Below are 5717 nucleotides of genomic sequence, written 5' to 3' on the forward strand. Positions count from 1 at the left end.
AACCGCTCTCTTCTGTGGTTGCAGCGGCAGGACCACAGCTATGATGAGAGACAGGATGATGACAGAGCCAGAGCCAGTGGCCTCAGCTCAGGCTTTGACTGGGGCTAGCCAGTCTGTCCATCCTCACCCTTTTCTGAGGGGCCACTTGAAGAGGAAAATGGGGCGAGGTTTCCAATGCTGGGTGCAGCTCCCCATGCCCAGTGATTAGACAGACACGGGACAGGCTGGACAAGAGCTCTGTCCCGGCGAAAGCCAAAGAGAGGGGATTGTGGAGCTCCAAGAGTCAGAGGAAGGGAAAGGGACAGACCCAGATTTTGTTGGGAGTCTCTAATTTCAGGGAAAGGTTAGAGCTAGAGAAGGCAGCACTGGACCATGGGAAGAGCATACACAGACAGACCCAACACAGTCCAGATGTGTGACCAACTATAGCCCAGATGTGTGGTGCTGATGAGCCACATCTCCTCCCACATAAAGCAGAGTCACAGTTCTTGTGCCATCGCCTGCCGTCTTGGTGAAATGAGATCATGCATCCTCCGTATGACAGAGGGAAGCCAAGCTGAGTGCTCGCACAGGGCCTGCTTCATGGCCTCCATAATTGCTATCCTGGGGCTCTGTGTGAAGAAGGGCAGGACATAGTGTGGCAGCTGAGTCCTGAGAGACGGGCTAAGGCTGGTAAGTGGATTTCAGAGCCACTCAGAATGGGCTTCTGGCTCCTCCCTGACACGCTGATCTATGGCTCTGGTTACCAAGGCCCTTACCTCCAGGGCAGAGTCTGCTCCAACCGGGCTTGAGAACCTAACTGGCTCCTGGACAAACTACAAGGACCCCATCAGCTTCATAGAGGAGCCTGTGTCGGCCTTGCACCTGCTCTCCAGGACATCTTCCTTGCTGCCAAATCTCTGCCTTGTACCATGTTTGAGAAATGATGCTCCTGCTTTGTGAGCCCCAAAGGGAGTCTGAGCTGAGCTTGCCTGCTCCTCCCACCCAGCCCAAATACCTCAGTTGCCCTCCACGCTGCATTCCCAGGCTGCTCTTGCCCTGCTGCTTGCCCCATGAGCCACAGCTTCCTGCTGCCCGGGTCTGCCCCTCCCCTATCCTCCAGACCAAGGACTCTGGGGTTCCTGCCACCCCCAAGGTGGAACCCAATCCTAATGTAAGGCTGGCCTGGGCTGTGAAGAAGCAGTAAAGGGTTACAGTAGAGATCCCCGAACTTCATTCCATAGCACACTAAGGCGGCTGCACAGTTTGGGAACCCAGGCATTAAGGCTAGTCATTAATTAATTAATTCAACCAACCATTTGTGAAGCACTTCTATGCATTAGACCTGAAATACACGAGTGAATAAGATCTAGCCCTAGACCTTAAGGCACTCCCTGTTTAAGTTAAGAGACAGACATGGGAACATGCAATTCATGTGTTCCTCACATTCACAGGAGGAGAGTTCAGGAGGAGTGCAGAGGAAGGGGATCTGCCCACCCTTGGGTGCCCAGAGAGGGCTTCCCGAAGGCAGCATCAGAGAGCTAAATCTTAGAGCTTCAGCAGGCAAACATGGGCAGTATGTATGGGGAAAGCATAGAGTGCAGCGAGGAGGATGCTAGAGAGAGCCTGGCATTGCTTTAAAGACCTGCCAGGAATTCAGGAGACAGGCCAGTAAGAGAGGACGCTGGAGAAGCAAGCAGGAGCGGGTCAGTGGGGAACCACTGGGGTGTTCTACAAAGGAACGGTGATTGAATAAACATTTTAGAAGCAACATCTAGCTGAAGAGTGAAGAATGGAGGGGAGGACGAGGCTACACCAGCAGGAGGGCAAGCCAGGAGCAGCTGCAGGAGTGCAGGAGCCAGGAGGTGATGACTGGGACCAAGGTGATGGCAATAGAGATTGTAGCAGGGACTGGGTGGAGGAGAAGGCCTGAGGGAGAGAAGGGTAATGACTCCCAGGTTCTTGGCTTGGGTTCCTGGGCAAATGGATAGTAAGGCTACTCGCAGGGATCCCAGCGGGGATGCAGGCTTGGGTGGAAGGGAGTGAAGATCCCATGTGGAACTTGGGTCTCAGGTGCCTGTGGGGCCTCCAAGTGGAGACGACCCACTGGGGCAGGTAAACACAAGAGGCCGGAGTTCTGGAGGCCATCTAGTGAAGAGGCCTAAGTGAGAACCCAGGAGGGGCGGAAATCCAATCTGGGAGGCTCGAGAGAAAGGGAGATCCTGGGCTGGGCACAGTGGCTCACACCTGTATTCCCAGCACTTTGGGAGGCCAAAGCGGGTGGATCGCCTGAGGTCAGGAGTTCGAGACCAGACTGGCCATCATGGCAAAACCCCGTCTCTACTAAAAATACAAATATTAGCTGGCATGGTGGGGCATGCCTGTGATCCCAGCTACTCAGCAGGCTGAGGCAGGAGAATTGCTTGAACCCGGGAGGTGGAGGTTATGGGGAGCTGAGATCACGCCATTGCACTTCAGTCTGGGCAACAAAAGCAAAACTCCATCTCAAAAAAGAAAGGAAGGAAAGAAGAAAGAAAGAAAGAGAGAGAGAGAAAGAAAGAGAAAAAGAAAGGGGGATCCTGGGGAAAGGAGCCAGAGGGTAGCGTGTTCATGTCCAGCAGTAGGTGACAGGTAACAAGACACATTTGGGAAACTAAAAGTGGTTCATGCAGATGCGGTAAATAAGGTTCCAAAATGACAAAAACAACACGCTGTAAGCAGCGGGGTTATACGCCATGTTAAAACATTTGGACTTCAACTTGAGAGCCAAGGGGGAGCCATGGAAAGATTTTCAGCAGGGAGGTGCCTCGGTGAGACTGGCTTGTGTGGGGCATGAACTGGCAGGGGAGGGGAAACCCTGATGAGTTGCTGGAACATCACAAAAAGAGACACAAAAGGCAAAAAAAGACTAATCAGCCCCATCTCACTTCACTCATTCACTGGCTTCACCCAACCCTGGCCCCAGGCTCTCAAATGATAGCCTTAGAACGTAGGATCCCTTTTTCCAGCTCTTAGCCCCGCTTCTCTGGCTTCATGCCAGTCTCAAATGGCTCTTCTTTTTGGGGACAAGTGGGCCACCCCAGCTCCAGCCTCACACCCTCCCATGTTTAAATCCAAGAGGCGAAGAGTGTACTCCTCTCAGCAGCCTCAGCATGACCCTCACTGTGTCCCCTTGGCTCTGGCTGGGTCATTGACTGCTCTCTGAGCAAATCCTGCCTCCAGGGAAATGATGTCCTTTGGCTGGCCAGGCCTCAGCCACATGCCCCAACAAAGAACAGGGTGGGAGGAGGCGGGGTGAATTCCCCTGGAGCAAAATCACAGTGGCTGCCAGGAAGAGGGCAGTGGCCATTGGAGGTATGCATGGCGACCCGCTTCCCAGTCCTCCCCTAGTGTCCTGAACTGCGCTTTCCTCCGTTCCAGAAGCCAAGGCCAGAGGCAAAATAGGGCTCTGTGTCCCCCTTTCCCGAGCCACAGGCTCCCGCTCCTACTGTCCTCAGCTGCAGCTCCTGCAAGTCACTGGCCTGTTTCTTTTCTTTCTTTCTTGAGACAGAGTCTCACTCTGTCGCCAGGCTATAGTGCAGTGGTGCTACCTCAGCTCACTGCAACCTCTACCTCCCAGGTTCAAGCGATTCCCCTGCCTCGGTCTCCCAGGTAGCTGGAACTACAGGCATGCACTACCATGCCCGGCTATTTTTTTGTATTTTAGTGGAGATGGGGTTTCACCATGTTGGACAGGATGGTCTCGATCTCCTGACCTTGTGATCCACCTGCCTCGGCCTCCCAAAGTGCTGGGATTACAGGCGTGAGCCACCACACCTGGCAGACACTGTCCTGTTTCTAACAGGAACTCAATTCTCTAAGGCGCTCTCCCATGCATGGTGGGTAGCTTTTGATTATACATGGGAATGTATCTCTCCGCCTGGCCCTGCCTCTGTGCTCTCAGGCTGTGTTCTGGAAAGTACTGAGTTTGGCTGCAACTGCACGGGCAGCTTGGGTTCCTCAATCATTGTGAGCTCTGGGAGGGCCCTGGCCCTCAGATGACAGGATTGCACAGACCAACTCTGCCATCTCTACCTCTGGGACTCATCATTGAAGCTCTCAGCTGCCATTTTCTCATCTACAAAATGGGATTAATAATGCCTCCCTTCGGGCTGCATGAAATAATGTGACAGTTAACAGAGTTCCCTATTCATATCTGGGAAGAAGAAACAGTTTGGTTTGCTTTTCTTATCTGTCATAGACCAGTACTTGTATAAAATATCATAAAAATTCAATTACCAGAAAATTTAAATTTAAAAAGATATGCAAAATCCCAGCTCCAATATTTTATCATTATATTCAACTAATATAAAATCATTCTGTCAAGTGGCTATAAAAATTTCTAAATGCTCATTCTCAGTCTCTTTACTTTCTTATGGCCAACTGGTGACAAATAACTTCCTAGACCAGTATGGACCCATATTTTTTGGGGTACCACTGACTTAGAAGTTTCCTCACAAATGGCTGTGGATTTTCTGCTCTTGTTCATGTGATTATTATTTGAAAACTGCCTTTTTCTCTTCCTCCTTTTGCAATTCCAGTTTTCAATGGAGCATGAACTAGGCTTGTTGAGTGGCTGATGGCATAAACAGACTGTGTATGAGGCCAGGGAGCTTTAGTACCTACCACCCTCACCCAGGATACCACCAGCAGCTGCCGCAGACACACAGACTCGAATCTCACCAGGTTTATCACCTTGCAGTGGCAGAGCCTACACATTGTTCTCCACTATCCATTTTTCCCTTCTTCCATAATATTAGCGTTTTAGGTGGAAACATGGGTTCCCAGCTAAAACTACATTTCCCAGCCTCCCTTGCATCTAGGCATGGTCATGTGACTATGGGGCCAGTGGGAAGGAAGCAGAAGTGATTCCTGTTCTCTTGATTATGTGACTGCTTCCCTGTCTCCCTTTCCCCCTTCCAATCAGCTGGAAGATCACAAGCACCAACTAAAAAGCTGCCTAGGCACAGTGGCTCACCCCTGTAATATCAACAGTTTGGGGGGCTAAGGCTGGCAGATCATCTGAGGTCAGGAGTTCAAGAAAAGCCTGGCCAACCTGGCAAAACACCATCTCTACTAAAAATAGAAAAATTAGCTGAGCATGGTGGTGGGTGTCTGTATTCCCAGCTACTTGGGAGGCTGAGGCAGGGGGGAACTGCTTGAACCCGAGAAGTGGAGGTTGCAGTGAGCCGAGATCACACCATTGTACTCCAGCCTGGGCAACAGAACAAGACTCCACAAAAAAAAAAAAAAAAAAAAAAAAAACTAAAGAGCTATAGAATTTGTGCATGAACAGTAAGGTCACCCTAAAAGCTCAGGACCATCAGCTTCCAGGCAAATAAACCCATCATGTTTAGTTGACCAAGCCACTCTATATGGAGGCTGTTCTGCCCGGATCCTAATTCTGAAATGAGCAGTGGTAACAGACACCATCAGGTCTCTGATTTCACCTGTATTCTGTACCCTTTCTTAGTATCTGAGGAAGGCTTGGATGATCCGGTACTCACAGTGAGTAGGGTCGTGCCCGAGATCTAAGGCCTGAGAAATGTGCAAACACACACAGTACCCTAACATCCTTCGAGTATTAATATGCCAGACACGTCCCCATCAAATCCTCACAATAGCCCTTGGAGACAGGGAGGTACAGTTGCCTACCCCTTCTCGGAGCTTCTTCCCAAGTCTATGTTCTCTCTGAAAAA

This window comes from Saimiri boliviensis, chromosome 15, assembly GCF_048565385.1.
Source record: "Saimiri boliviensis isolate mSaiBol1 chromosome 15, mSaiBol1.pri, whole genome shotgun sequence".
Classification (NCBI taxonomy): domain Eukaryota; kingdom Metazoa; phylum Chordata; class Mammalia; order Primates; family Cebidae; genus Saimiri; species Saimiri boliviensis.